Genomic DNA, 15,421 nt, shown 5'->3' on the forward strand with positions numbered 1-15,421 from the left:
GCAACATGTTAAGTATGGGGAATTTTGCCTGACTTCATGTGTATTACCGATAGCAAATTACCTGTCTTCTCAAAGAGATGAGAGAGATGGAAGGGATGAAGAGAATTTGGAAACTAGTTTGAAAGAGGAATGTTTCAAAAACCTTACATGTACTTAGGAAATATTTAACAAAAGAGATTTTTTTAAAAAATTTAATGGAATTCTATGGCCCTTATGGCTATGGACACAAGTGTTCCCATGGAGAAGGGATTCACAAGGGTAAAGGCAGAATAAAGAACTGCCCAGCCCATTGACATGCCCCTTGCCTTTTTCTCTGCCCACTTCCTGGTTCCTTTTATACTTTTACACAGGGCAAAGGGCTAGAGAGCTGCAATTTATGGTTAAGGGCAGGAGTTCATCTGGTTTTTCATGTGCTGGACCCCTTGGTAATATGGCCAATTATATGGATCTCTTTGTTTTGTAGTTTTATTTATTTTCAGATTTTGACAGTCACTTCCACAAAATTTTGAGTTCCAATTTTTCTCCCCATCTTTCCCCTCCCCCCACCCCATAATACCTTGCATTCTGATTATCCCTTCCCTCATTGTGCCCTCCTTTCTATCACACACCATCCTTCCTTTATCCCCATCTTCTCTCTTTTCCCGTAGGGCAAGACAGATTTCTACACTCCATTACCTGAATTTCTTATTTCACAGTTATATGCAATAACAATTCTCAACATTCATTTCTAATTCTTTGAATTCTACTAGAACTGTATCCCAAAGAGATCATAAAAATGGGAAAGGGTCCCACATGTACAAAAATATTAAAAGAGCAGCACTCTTTGTGGTAGCCAAAAACTGGAAATCAAGGGGATGCCCATCAATTGGGGAATAGCTGAGTAAATTATGGTATATGAGTGTAATGGAATACTATTGTGCTATAACAAATGGTGAACAGGAAGATTTCAGAGAGGCCTGGAAAGACTTATATGATCTGATGCTGAGTGAAAGGAGCAAAACCAGGAGAACTTTGTTCACAGCAATCACCATAGTGTGTGAGAGTTTTTTCTGGTAGACTTGGAACTTTGTGGCAATGGAAGAACTTAGAAAAAATTCCCCATGGTCTTCTAAGGCAAAATGCCTTGCACATCCAGAAAAAGTTTTATGGAATTCAATTGCAGAATGTAGCAGATCACTTTTTTGTGTGTATGTATTGGGTTTGGGTTTGTTAGATGACTTCTCCCATTCATTTTAATTCTTCTACACAGCATGACTGTAGTGAAAATATATTGAAAAGGAATGTATGTGTAGAACCTATATAAAATTGTATGCCATCTTGGGGAGGGAGGGGAAAAATAATAATGTAAGTTGTATGGTAGTGACTGTAGAACACGGAAAATAAATAAAATTAATTAAAAACAATACTTTGAATTCCAAGTTCTCTCCTTTCCTACCTTCCCACCCATTCCCACTGAAAAGACAAGCAATTCAATACAGGCTATATATGTGTAGTTTTGCAAAAGACTTCCATAATAGTCATGTTGTGTAAGACTAACTATATTTCCCTCCATCCTACCCTGTCCCTCATTTATTCTATTCTCTCATTTGACCTTGTCCCTTACTCCCTTTTCCCATTTGCCCTCCCTTCTATCATCCCCCTCACCCTACTTTTCCCCTTCTCCCTTACTTTCCTATAGTATAATATAAATTTTCATTCCAAATTAAGTGAGCATGCTATTCCCTCAAGTCATACATGGAGAGAGGAAGCTTTCACTTTTTCCCTCTCACCTCCTCCCTTTTCTCCTCCATTGAAAAAGAATTTTCTCATCTCTTTTGTGAGTGAGAATTTGCCCCATTCCATTTCTGTCTTTCTCCTCCCAATATATTCCTCCATTAATTTTATTTTTTATGGATATCATCCCTTCTGATTCAACTCAACCTGTGCTCTCTGTCTATATATGTGTGTGTGTCCACCAAATTTTTATATGTGTGTGTGTATGCATACATATACACAAATGTACTTATATAAGGCATGTCATGGTAAGAAGGGGAAAGTCCCACAGCAGCATCCATTTAAAATAACAGACAGTTAGCCACAAGGATTCATGCTGAATATTTTCAGTATTTCTGTTGAATATAAGTGATTGATCTGCTTTTTCTTCAGGAAGATGGGCCAAAATACCCTCCATGCATCCTTTGGAGATGTAAAGATTTTGAAAGACTGTCTTCCATGTAGGACATCTCAAAAGGTAATATTTTGGTTTCAATAAACCACACAAACAAACTACTAGTCCATGTTATAAGGTTTCATAAAGAGTTTGGTAGTTTTGTTCTTTGGACTTGCAAGATTTAAAGAGAAAGAAAACCACAGCCTGCCCACTCAGCAGGAAGGCAACTCCTCCAATGAAGTTCCCCAGTTGCATCGAAAGTAGATTTTCCCGTAGAAGAGGCAGGAATCACAGCAGTTCTTGGTGCCTGTGATGTGACAGCTCTGTTGACAGCTGGGACGGCAGAGCCTGCAGGGGAAGGCTGGGCTGCAGAATGAGTTTGGGTTGGAGATGGACTGGCAGGAGGTCCCACTAAACAGCAGCTGGCACTGTTAACAACAGCCCGTTCTGGAGTTGCCCCATTTTCTGGACAGTAGCCACCACCTACATTACAAACAGCCCAAAAGCATGGGGTATTTTTGCTCTCAACACAGGAACCGCAGTCAGTGCGTACTTACTTTCCAGTTTTCTGGTGCCCGAGCCTGGGTCCTACCGGACTTCGTCGTGGGCTTCGTGGTGGGCGACACAGAGGAGGTCTCCCGGAAGGTGGCGCTGGGGTGTTGTAGCGCTCAGCACGCCCTGCGGGGCCGGGCAAGGTACCCTCCTCACGTTCAGGGTGCTGGTGCTCAGGGGCGGACTGCCGCGGAAGAAGTCTGTACCCCTGGGGGTCACACGGTGACTCCACTACCCCAGTCACTCGATTTTTTCAAAGCTTTATGCCCCAGCACAGTTCTAGCCTCCGCTGAGATGCAGGTTGGAGCCCATAAATAAGGACTGAAATAGGATTTTCTGTAGGAACTCCGAGCTGCCCCAATATCTGCACTAACAGCCTCTCCTGGCAGATATACATGAAATCGTGCATGATTTCAAAACTGGGAATACAGATTTTTTTTATTCAGAATTCTTTAAAGAAAGTCAATGCAAATTTACACAAAGTGAAAACTGTACTTCCAAAAATAATCGTATAAAAGACAGTCACAATCTCAGATGTGAGGGTCTCTTTTGTTTTGCTGTGTACATGGAAATGCTCTTTTTGGTGTTTGACTTAATATTTAAAAAAAAAAAAGACATGTTTAAAAAAAAAGAATGGAGTAGGAAAACAGCAAGCAACTTTTTCAAGAATTTCAGGCACCAAGTAGAAGAAAGCTGTTTGGGATGACAGGATGGAGTGAGGCTTTGGAGGACTTTATATTGATGCCACAGTGAATTTCACCTGACACTGTTCAAATCCCATGTGAAAGCAGTTCCTTTACACATACATTCTACAAGGGATTTTATTAAATAAAACAAAGTTCTTTTCCTGTTCCTTTTGGGCATCCAAAGTTACATCTGTTAACACTGGAAATATCTTACATCCCTTAACAGTTAGGGGTTTTCTTTTACAAAAATATTCCTTTGCTTTCTTTTTCATCACAAAACTGTTTCATGTGAAAAGGCCCTTAAAGGGACAGTCTAGCTTACAGGGTGAGAGAAAGAAGAAGGCTCGCTTATCAGAAGGTTTTATTGAGATGAAAGGAGGACCTTGAATATAATGGTCAGGGGAGCAAGTAGGAAAATGGTCCAAAGGGGGTTAAGTACCAAGGGAGACAGAGTGAGCAAAGGTCTAGTTAATCTACAGATCTAGTAATTAAGAACCGGTTTCTTGTTAATCCAGAGGAGTTATTTGTGTCCAATTAAATTCACTGTTTCCTCAGCTTAGGGGCACACTCAGGTGACCAGTCAGGTGACATTGGACAACTCTTTTTTTTTTTTAATCTCCCCATTTTCAGGAAATCTGAAGCCTTTAGGTGAGATTTCATTTTCCAGCAATTTTTTTCCTTTTCAATCTGCCTTCTGCTGTTCACACACCCAGGCTCCAGGCATACCCCACACCAACCCTGACCATAAACTCAGCTCTTCGAGGAGGAGGGAGAAGATTGTTCATTTGGGTGAAGCTACAGTGCCTAGATTGCCCAGGGGAGAAGTTGGTGGCACCTCTTCGGGAGGGTGGCCTCCCTGTTCTGCTCAGGTGGCTGACCTGCCCCTTTCAGACAGTCTACTTTGTTTCTTTGCGTGCTTAAAACCTTAGCTTTGGATCCTTTTGCTGATCCAGCGCGGATTTCGTCTTCTCTCACCCACCTCCCCTCAAGAACAGCCCTCACTCACAAATTGGGCAAAGTGTGAAAGGACATTCACCTGAGAAGGGATTGTCTTCTAGGAGCCAACCTTGGGACTCTTGCAGGGTATTCAGCCATCACACATATATTACACCTCACTTTGTTCTAATGGAGATGCTATGTGATGGCAAATCCCAGCCAGGAGTGATGAGAGATGTCTGAAGAAGTCAGGATAAGGAGGGGCTCATTCACCACGGATGGGTGGAGGTCAGATAAAGAAGCAGTCTTTGAAACATCAAAGCAAAAGAAGACTGAGCTTTTTAAAAACAGCTTTAGCCAGAGAAGGGGTTAGAGGCTTAATTAAATGAGACACAGTGTTGGGAGGAGGGGAGGGCAGATTGTCACACATACACACAGACAGACAGAGACACGCACGCGCGCGCGCATACACACACAGACACACAGACACACAGACACACACACACACACACACACACACACACACACACACACACCCCTAAGGTGTTTGTGCATATTAACGAATCTGGTTAAATTTAAGATGAAAGGCAGCCTTGAAGGAGGAAGGAAGACCTAATGATGGATTGGTGGGAAGGTGGTAGAGCAGGGAATCCCACCACTTTCCCTTGGGAAGGGGGAGATCTGTAGCTTGCTTGAATATACACTGGCTTTTCATCTAGAAGAGAGGCAGCTGATGCTTCAGTGGTTGGAGCACTTGGCCTGGAGTCAGCAAGACCTGAGTTCAAATGAGGTATGTGACCCTGGGCAAGTCACTTAACCTCTCACTGCCTGGCAAAAGGATCCACTGGAAAAGGAAATCACTCCAGTATGTTTGCCAAGAAAACCCCATGCACAGCTATGGTCCTTGGGGTCAGGAAGAGTCAAAAACTACTGAACAACATGTATCTAGAAGACTCACTTAATTCTATTTCACTTACTGCCTTCCTGAGTCACCTCCCAAAAGCTAGCTAGTACTGTGCAGCAGAGGTGGTACAATGGATAGACTTGAATGGATGGGGACTGAAATCAGAAGACTTGAGTCCAACACCAGCCTTACACACCTCCTAGCTGTAAGACCCTGGGCTAGTCACTTAACCCTGTCTTTCTTACTTTCCTCCTTTACAACATGGGAATGATAATAAAAGCACCTATCTCTCCTGATTGTTCTGAGGATCAAATCAGATAACATCACAAAGTGCTTTGAAAATCTTTATTTATTGCTTTTAATTTTGTTTTTTTCAATCACTTGTAAAAAATTCACAAATTTTCAGCATTCATTTTTCAAAAATATTTTGAATTCCAAATTCTCTTCCTCTCTCCCGTTTCTCCTTATGGAAAAAATAACAAATTTCACCTAGATTATATACATGCAGTCGTGGAAAACATATGTCTGTATCAGTCATGCTATGAAAAACTCACACAAATAATATCCAAAAAACCCACAAAAAAAAGTTTAAAAATAAAAGAATTATTTTGCCATTCTTTCTCTAGAGGTGGATTGCTTTTTTCACCAAAAGTCCTTCAGAATTGTTTTGGATCACTGTATTGCTTGGAATAGCTAAGTCATTCACAAGTCATCATCTGTACAATTTTGCTGTTACTTTGTACAATGTTCTCCTAGTTCTGTTCACTTTGCATCAGTTCATGTAAGTCTTTCCAGGCTTTTCTGAAAGCCTCCTGCCCCTCATTTCTTATACCACAATAGTGTTCCATCACAATCACATACTACAACTTGCTCAGTCACTCCACAATACTCTACAGATATTAAAGTGCTATAATAATGCTTAGGAGTCATGTTATTAGCTAGCAGCATAAAATGTCTCAAAGCAAGGGGAGCCCAGTCAGGACAACCCAGAATGAGCAATACTTCTACAGAAGCATAACTACTCCTTTTCTGTTTCAGAGAATGCTCCAAACACTGTACCCTCAGCTCACATTGCCAAACCCACTACATACGTGCAACATTCCTTCTCCACTCACCAGGCATTGACCTCACTCTGGGTCACCTCATGCACTCTATCTAGGGCAGGCAGTGTGTAGGCTACTCTTGTAGTCAGGAGATCAGGGCTCTGCTTTGACATGTACTAGCTATATGTTCTCCAAAAAGGTGACCAACATTGCATTTTTCTGGAAAAGGGGCTAATGATGATAACACTACTTCATTCATAAAACTTTTGGGAGGAATGTGCTTTGTAAACCCTGTGAAACCTCTATCACCAAGAGCTTTTTTTATAGGATGCAATCCTCGGGCTGGGAGGAGGAGAGGCTTCCCTACCTGTGGAAAGAACAGAGGGACTCACAGGAAGGAGGTGTGTACAGGGACTGTGAGGCAGAAAGAATGAGGATCCAGATTCAGAGGTTCAGAGCAGGGAGAGGCTTAGTAAGGGTTCCCCTTATCAGTTATAGAAGATTCAGTGGAATGAGGGAGCTGCAGGGGGCATAGGGAAGTTCTTTCCAGGTCAGGAGTGAGATTTGTTCCCACTTCTGGCATCTGACCTGCCTACCCTCCTTCCACAAGCTGCCTCCCAGGCCCAGCTGTCCCTGCTGGAAAAAACTCCCTGAAGTGACAGGATGCTGTCCCTCTATAATCTGACATTAACCCCCTAATGTCTCCGTCACATTCTAGGCTTCACTTTGTGGGTCGCAAAGACCCTTGAGAGAAGTGTAAGCACAAATCAATATAAGACTGACTTTGACATCATCACTTCTGACTCTGTTGATGAAAAGTCCATGTCCCGAACATCCTTGTTGAGCTGAAAGTAGGTGTCCTGGGGGGTTGAAATAGGCGACTCTACCAAGTATTTATGTGACACCAAGACATGCCAAAAGCAGTATGACTACATAGTATTCCCTCCTCAAAATGAACCACTTGAAATATCAAAATATTTCTTATCATGAGGTGTTTAATGATGGAACAACCACCGATGTGATCACTGCAGTGCTCTGTGGGGCCCAGGCTTTCTTGGTTTTTGATCAGAAAGTTCCCACCAATGAAAATGTCAAGGATATAGAAGCAACATTGAAGGCTGAGGCAGAGAAGACTGCCCATGCAGCAAGAAGATTACTGGGAGAGGACAGTATCATAAAATCAACTAAGGAATTCAAGTGTAAGTTTTATGGGGATTTTGTTCTTGGTACCAATACCATGACACATGAAGAGGCAGTAAAAGTCTATGCCTCCCTTCTGAAGCTGCTTAGGGGCTGTGGGGTGCCCCTCCTAGTCTGGCTCTACCCTCTAGAGAAGCTGAGCTCCCCGAGGGATCAACATTAGCATGATGTGGGATGCCCAGAACACTGTGGAGAAGTTATCTGAGTGTGACAAGAGGTGTCATGACATGCTGGAGACACCAGAGTTCTCAGTCTTTTCTGCAACCAGGGAAAAGGTCAGGCTATTCCAAGAGCTAAATAAGCAGCACAGACAGTTGTTACAGAAGGAAATAGCCAAGGTCTTACCTCTGATGATGAGCTAACCAATACTTTAGGGAAAGCCAGTCCCCATTCAGCACTAGAAGGCCCTCAGAGATCCTAGATCAGAAGCTCCAGGAGATGAAGATGGTAAATTCCTACATTACCCTTCTGAAAGAGGTGCCAGTCATAGCTGACCAGAATGTGGTGGACAATACAGCACTAGACTCTCCCCACAGATTTGTCCTGCTGTTTGCACTCACCTGCTTGCAGGAGGAACCCTACTTAGCAGATTGGAAATGGTGGCTATGGAATCCAGCATCATTCAGTCCTGAATGTGAGCAAAGGACATATTCCTCATGGCTGAAGGACAGAGAGACAAGGAGAAAAGTGATACAATTGGCAGAATCCTTTACAATGTTTGCCAAGGTCAATCATTCCACTGAGAAGACTCAATTCATTGTATCATCTATCCCAGACCAAGACAACACTATGGCCAGAATGTCACAGGATGATCACTAATGGGAGAAAAAGTGCTATGTACTACTGTTACTTCCAGATCTATATATTTGGACTTTTGAGTACTGTCGTAGGTAGAAGAGGATGAGCATTATAGGACTGGAAGGTCACCTTCACTTACTTGAGGTGACTTAAGAAAGCGGATGTGGTATTTCACATTTATGATCACAGGTACTAGATAGTTGTTGGGCTTAGGTGGACATATGTATAAAATCCCAACTGGGGAGACAGAGGGAGACCTCAAGGAAGGCTTCTCACTGGCAACAATTTCGAACAAGGGATTCCTGAGTTTGAGGAAGTTGTTTTCTTTTCTTATTAATTTAAAGGAAAAAGACTTATTCAGGGTACCCTACAGGTACCCTGTTTCATTTCCCTCATTTGGTGGTAAATGTGCCTCCCAATCTGTGATTATGTGGTAACTCAAGTGTCTACCCTAGGATACTGTAAAGGAAATCCAGCCACAAGATTTATATGTTCAAAAAAATGATTTATTAAAAGTTACTTCTATATAGCTTCCCAAGGCCCAGGAGGGTTGTAGATAGGGGTGTGATGATGGGATGCTTCAAATCTCTATCTGATTTGGGGTAGTAGGGAGGTTCCAAAAATGACTTTTCAGTTTCTCTTTACTGTGTTTGAAAAGTCCCTTCTCTGACCTCTACTAGAGTAGCCTAATTTGGTGGGCAGGAGTGGGGAGATTCTAGGATAGTGATGATGAGGACCAAAGTGTTAGCTGCTACCTCAATTTCCAGGTGTGGGTCTTGATTGTTTAAGGGGAAGAGAATATGGAGCTGAAAACAATCCCTCATTTATTCAAGATTGGCTGACAAGGGAGCTATAGAGAAACTTATCTGTGATGTCAGGTGATGTGGGTCATCTAAGCCAAGATGGACACTCATCAATGAAGTTAATTGGACAAGTTGGAGAGACCTTCTTGGCTGGTTTCAGAGGCAATAGCACAAACTAATAGACAATCCCTAAAGCAAACTTGCCAATTATCTGTCAAGTGATTGGAGAATGGCTTTGGGTTGTTCTTACAAGTGAGGAATCAGAAATTTACAGAGGTGCTCATGTTTGTGTTTTGTCTGGGATTCTATCTACATATGAAGGGCTCAGACTCTAGAGGGGATGAGAAATAAACTTTCTTTTTATATTTCGTTTATTTCATTGGATATTTCCTAATTATATTTGTATCTTCTTACATTCTATTATTTTAAGTTCCAAAAGCTATCCCTCCATGATCTATCTCTTGCACAACTTATTCAAAAGATGCATTAGAAGGCAAGCAAAGCATATATCTATATTAGTTATGTTGCAAAAAAAAAAGAAGGAGAGAAAAGGAAAATAGATCAAGTGGAAAAATATGTACTTGTATCTGCACAAAGCATTCAGAAGTGATGATAGCTTTTCCCTTTTGGAATTCTCTCTATGAAATAGGAATTCAGATTCTTTAGGGAAGGGGAGAATAAACCTCCACATCACACCAAGATCTTAAAATGGAGAAAAGGGCCTCAATTATTAATAGAACTGGGCATAAATGCTATGTATGCGTGTAATGCAGGCATGTGTTTTCCAACAAGCAATAACAGTTATTCCATTTCATGCCCCAGAGGATGGGTGGCATTTGCAGTTATGTAATTCTAAGAAACACCATCTCCTAACACCCCTCAAAAACAGTCACATGGCAGTGGTGGCCTTGCGGTGAGAACAGGGAATGGGAAAAGTGCAACAGGAAACACCCGCCTGGGCAGGAGAGAGTTTGAGTCCAAGTGTTTTGGACGGTCAGTTACCAAGACCTGCTAGAAAGCCAGGACCACATGGAAAGGGCAAAATCCAGAGACAGAAACAATCCCAGCTTAATGAGTTGACCGATTGTCACGTACAGAAGCCAGAATGCATCTGTGTATAGGTTGAATACATATCTGCAGCTAGCCCAAGAGAGAGACTAAAAGTTCCCCTAAATCACACCAGCTTTCATACTCTTGAGAAAACACCTCTGGTATCCCCTCTTTATCAAACATAGTTCCCCATTTAACACGATATTGATGAAATTCATGTAATTTCTGGACACAAATGAAGGACGTTTATATCAGTGAACTTTATCTTTGTGCTCTCTTGCACTTGGATGCCAAAAATACCATGAGCAAGATAGATAAATCTGTTCCTGGTAGAATTGTTTGTTTCAAAATGGAAAAAAAAAAATCAATATTTAAAATTTGGTTTTTTTTGGGGGGGGGGGGAACTAGAATAACGGTGTGCTACAGGTAAAGGCTAAGATGAATTGACAGACCTGTCTGTTTTGACCATTTTTTTTACATAAGACTTGTTTTGAAGACATATACATAAAAGCTAATGTGATGAGCATTTTAATCTTTCTTTCACAAGGTTGATACGTTAAAAGATAAAGAGAAAAGAGATGAATTACAAATATACAAAGAAGCAAAAACAATGAAAGGTTTGACTTATATGTTTATGACTGACTATAAAGTCAGAAAAAATAAACTCTAAAGAGTTGGAAAGTTTATAGCAATACCAGTACTACTCCTGAAAGGTACAGGAAAAAGAAACACAACTTTCTTAGAACATGAAAAATTGCCTTGCAGCAATTAGGAGTATCCGAGAATGGAATAATCACCTACAAGGTATTGTCACCATCGGTGTTCAATCAGAGAACAATTGATCATGTTAAAGATAAGGTAGAGAGGATCCTGAAAGAGAGGAAGGGCAGAAGATGAGGAGACAGGTGTGATCTGAGAGACAGCTCCAGGTTGGGACTCTACAGCCTCAAGACTGCTCTTAACCAACTTTGTGATCTAGGGCAAGACCTTCTGATATCCTGGCCTCCGCTTTGCATATCTTTCAAATGGCAAGTTTTAGACTAGATGGGATGAGATCTCTTCCATCTCTACCACTCTGATTTTGTGAGACCTCTGAGATCCCTTCTAACCCAGATTCTGCGATTTCCCTAACAAAATACATTGAATCTGTTCAGAGTGGAGCTCTGCACATGTACAGTTGAGAAGTCTGCTGGTTTTATTCTCTGTAAAATTATACCTATGTATTCTGTCTTCTTTCTTTTAAGGCTGCCTTAGCTATTTGCTTTTGATTTGACTTATAGCTTACTATTCAAATAGATTAATGACATTGTGAAAAACTGTTTCCAAAAGTACACTGCTTAGACTTCTTTGAATAGCTCTTTAAAAAACAACCTAATTTGCTTTTGAAAATAACAATTCCGCTTATTGAAACTCCAAAGTCATAATCTCTTACCACATCACAACTGTTACTATGGTGGCATTTTATGACATGGCATAAAGAAAATGAGAAAAATGGCAAAATCTCATGGATCCATGGGTGCATGAACACCTCCTCAGATATTATTCTGAAAAAGAAATGAAATCAGAGTTGCTTTAAAGCTACATTTCTAGTTTACTAATTGGCATTTCTTGTGGCTCTCTATCAGATTTTGCTCCCTTTTAAGCACTGAAAACATTTCAGTAAAAACAAAACTGGCAGAGATTGCTGCATATGCTACTCTTGCCAAATCCTCTGTGTGTGTGTCTTGTGATCTGTTACCTCAATCTAATCTCATTCCTGTACCCTTTCTTTCAGAAGCTCAAGATTTTGACTTGTTCCTTCTTCAAACTTTGATTATTACTTTGAAATATATGTGAAGTGCAATCAAGCATTATTTCTGGGAAATAGAGGCTGAGTGTTATGAACTTCTTGATCCTTAGAACTGTGTGGTAAGAAAACCCCTGGAAATGTGCAATTTCATTATGCATACACTGAAATCCTGCCATAGGTAACATCAGACTTCCCAGGGAAATGAAATGCAGAACTACCAAGTTCTATTGCCATATGCTCTTCAGTATTTGGCATTGTCTGTAGCTACATTCCTGCAGAAATAAAAAGGGGAGTGTTTTATGCTGAGCCATCATTGGGGAAAGTGCTGCCCTGCAAGAAACCTTGGACTTGGGCTTTTTTAAACAGAAATATGCTCCTCTGTACAGTAAAGTACACAACTATTTAACAACATGAAACTGTGTGACAAAAAAAAAAGAACTTTGTTTCCATACTAGAAAACAACCTGAGGTCTCCTATACAAACAATTCTGAATTTTTATCAACAACCCCATTGCCTCCTTTTTCTATTTTAGAAACTTGTGGTTTAACACTAATTATTTTCCCTTATAACAGCATTCTGTAAGAGTCACACACAAAATTTTGGGTTTCACTATAGATGTGAAACTTTTGTTTTAGTTCATACCACAACCTTTAGGAAAATATATAAGAAGACATATTAGAAACCATTCTAGGGATTTGGAAGAACTCTGAATGTAATATCTGAGTCACCCCTAGAGACATCACTCAGGTCAACTTTAAAAATTAATTTTTTTTGTCTTTCACACCTGGAAAAATGTTTGTTCCTGGTGTGTTTCTTGAGGTCATAGGCTAAACCTGACTAATAAGTCCGTAAAATGTGGTAATTGTTGCATTTCTCTTGGTTGTACCCCCACCCCTTGTGGTACACCACCACTCTTACTCCTCTGTATACAAACATGTAAGACATAGATCATAGGATTTTTAATAGATGTGAAATGAAATACTATTAAGTTGGGGGGAGGAATAAAAAGAAAAACATCAAAAGAGAGAGAAAGAGAGAGAGAGAGAGATACACCACTGTCTCCTCCATATCCAAATATGCAAGACATAGATCACTGGAGTTTTATCAGATGTGAAATGAACATAAACATAAACCAGACACACTCACCTCCTCCTCATTGAGAAGCTAATTCTTTCTTTTCTTTTCTCTTCTCAACTCCTTTTCCATGATGAGAAATTATGCTTCTTCTGCTCCCCCCCAAACATGCAAACAACATACATGAACAGGATTCTCACAGCATTTCTTGCAGACAAGAAGGGAGGAGAAAGCAAAGAAATTCGAAGGCTCACTGATTTTTATTCCTAAGCAGGGTCTGTAGCAGCTGATGATCCACAGCAGGCTCTGTGAGACAAGGGAAACTTCTCATCCTGTGGACACTGAGTTTACCCCTCACATTCCCACACCCACTCTCCCTCTTGTAGTGAGGATGAAAATTTTACACCTTCCAGAAGTTTTGAAAGGGCCCTAAATTATATCCATGTTTTCTGTCACAAACTGGTTAGCCATTTACAAAAAGTCCTGTCTAGACTTGGCTCTGTCTTGCACTGCTTCTGAATGAGAAAGCCTGTGAGAGATTAAAAAGGCAGACAGAGACAGTAAAGTAAAATTTTGGGGGAATTTCATAAATACATTTTACTTATCTGTGTTCCTGCTATTCCTCTCACTCCAAAATATAAGTTACTTTAAGTCAGACAGTTCTTTTGTGTTGTTTTGATCTCTGAGGCCTAGAAATTAATAAAGGTTTCTTAAGCACCTACTATAGGTTAAGCATTGTGCTGAGGGTTGGGGATAGAAAAAGAGGAGAAGACAGTCCCTGCTTTCCAGGAATTTATAATCTAATGGGGGCGGGAGGGAGGAGCAACATGCAAACAAATATATGCAAACAAGCTATATGCAGAATAAATAGAAAATAATTAGCAGAGGGAAGTTACTAGAATTAAGAGGGGGATGAGGAAGGCTTCCAGTAAAAGAAGTGATTTTAATTGGGACTTAAAGGAAGCCAAGGAATTCAGTAGGCAACTCATAAAAGGAACTTAATAAATGTTTGTTGAATTAAATACTTCTCTTCTATCCCAGCTTCATCTCACAGGGGTTGTTAACCATAGATCAATGAACTCTTTTAAAAAATATTTTATTAATTTTATTTTCATGTAGTTAACTTCTATCATAATCTTAAGTATTTTATTTTATGTATTTAAAAACGTTATTCTGATAAGGGATCCGTAGGTTTCACCAGAATGCGAAAAGAGAACATGGAAAAAAACAATAAGAAATTCTGATTCTGTACAACAAAGCACATATTGAAGGAGCATGATAAATTTCGTAAAGCAGTAGAAATTTAGGTAAAACACACTTTCAAAATTAATACCTTTCCTTCTCCCAGCCCTGTAAGGACAAGGGAGTGGCTACCTTTCCCTCTCTCTACCAGAACCATTCCTGGGAAGTTTCAGTAATTATAATGTAAATGGTTTCCCCAAGATAACCAGAGGTGACTAGGGAGAAATTGAGGCAGGGCCAATATGGTGGAGATGAAGGATGAAAGTTGCCTGAGCGCTCTAAAAACAACTTTAAATCAAACCTCAAAATGAATTCTGGAGGAAAAGAACCCACAACAAGATGGAGTGAAACAAATTTCCAGCCTAAGATCACGCAGAAGAACTGCAGGAAAGGTTTGTCTCACTTGACTACAAGGGGTGTACAGCCTAGCACAGGTGCTGTTCAGGCAAGCTAGTGGAAGGCTCTGAGCACCAACCAGTCCAAATCAGCTCCCAAGGCCACAGGATGGGTACACCACAGGCCAGCAGCAAGTCAGCTAGCTGTGAAGTATGCAGCCCCAGCTCAGCACACAAACTGACAGAACCAGATAACCCCATCCTCGCTGCCTCCCCACCCTGCTTTGCAACAGTCTCAACTAGGCTAGGAGACCACAGTGCAGTGAGGGAATTGCCAGCCCCAGAGGCCCTCACCCCCACTTCCGGCCCAACAGACAAGCCTCAGCTCCTAAGGCCCCCATGTAACAAGCCAGTGACCAAATCTCTGGCACTCTGTGAAAAAAAACTGGGATGATGCCCCCGCAAACCCAGGAGCAGAGCTCATCTTTAAAATTCATGAAATAGGCTGTAAAGTGAAGGAGAGGGAGGCCCTGATCATCTAATGCTTCTATGGTGATGGAGAAATCAAGATACAAACTCGGAAGATGACAATAATGTCAAAATGAATACAAAATGCCTCAGAGAAATATGAAATGATCTCAACCCCAGAAAGTTTTCTGAAAGAGTTCAAGAAAGATTGTAAAAATCAAATGCAAAAGATAGAAGAAAATTAGGAAAAGGAATGAGAATTATGCAAGAGAATTGAGAAAAAGAGTCAACGGCCTGGTAAAGAAAGCCCAAAAATTCACAGAAGAGAACAATTCCCAAGAAAGTAGAACTGACCAAATGGAAAAAGAGGTACAAAAGCTAACTTAAGAAAG

At 40.8% G+C, this 15,421-nt stretch overlaps 2 pseudogenes; one reads left to right on the top strand and one right to left on the bottom strand.

Annotated features, from left to right (window-relative positions):
* Positions 1 to 1,837: 1,837 nt before the first annotated feature.
* LOC140531838 (sialomucin core protein 24-like) lies at positions 1,838 to 6,349 on the bottom strand (annotated as a pseudogene).
* Positions 6,350 to 7,222: 873 nt separating this feature from the next.
* On the top strand, positions 7,223 to 8,289 carry LOC140531839 (stonustoxin subunit beta-like; annotated as a pseudogene).
* The last annotated feature ends 7,132 nt before the right edge of the window (positions 8,290 to 15,421 follow it).

Source organism: Notamacropus eugenii, chromosome 3, assembly GCF_028372415.1.
Source record: "Notamacropus eugenii isolate mMacEug1 chromosome 3, mMacEug1.pri_v2, whole genome shotgun sequence".
NCBI lineage: Eukaryota > Metazoa > Chordata > Mammalia > Diprotodontia > Macropodidae > Notamacropus > Notamacropus eugenii.